The sequence below is a fragment of the Aplidium turbinatum genome, chromosome 8, assembly GCF_918807975.1.
Source record: "Aplidium turbinatum chromosome 8, kaAplTurb1.1, whole genome shotgun sequence".
NCBI classification, from domain to species: domain Eukaryota; kingdom Metazoa; phylum Chordata; class Ascidiacea; order Aplousobranchia; family Polyclinidae; genus Aplidium; species Aplidium turbinatum.
In genome coordinates, this window is record NC_137479.1 from 32,435,624 (window position 1) to 32,435,971 (window position 348).

Genomic DNA, 348 nt, shown 5'->3' on the forward strand with positions numbered 1-348 from the left:
GTGCCTCGATGCGAATGGACTTGTGCTTAGGTGCGAATGGAATTGTGCTTCAGAATAGATGTAAATGTGCCTCGGTAACGGTAACTAGGAATTGTTCCCCTTATCGACTCTCTTGTGTACCGCGCACTTTTCACTTCCGAGATAGCTGCTGATTAATCTGTTATGACGTCAGCGCTTCCTGACTCTTAGATAGCGCGTTGTGTGATCGGCAGCAGACAAGTGTGGCTGGCAACCTTACGCAGCACGTGCGTTTGTTAGTGGCAGAGTACAAGGAAATTGTTTATAGTTGCACAAAAGAGTCTGTACACAGCCCAGCAAGTCTGATATCGCTGCAGCAAAAGATTCGAA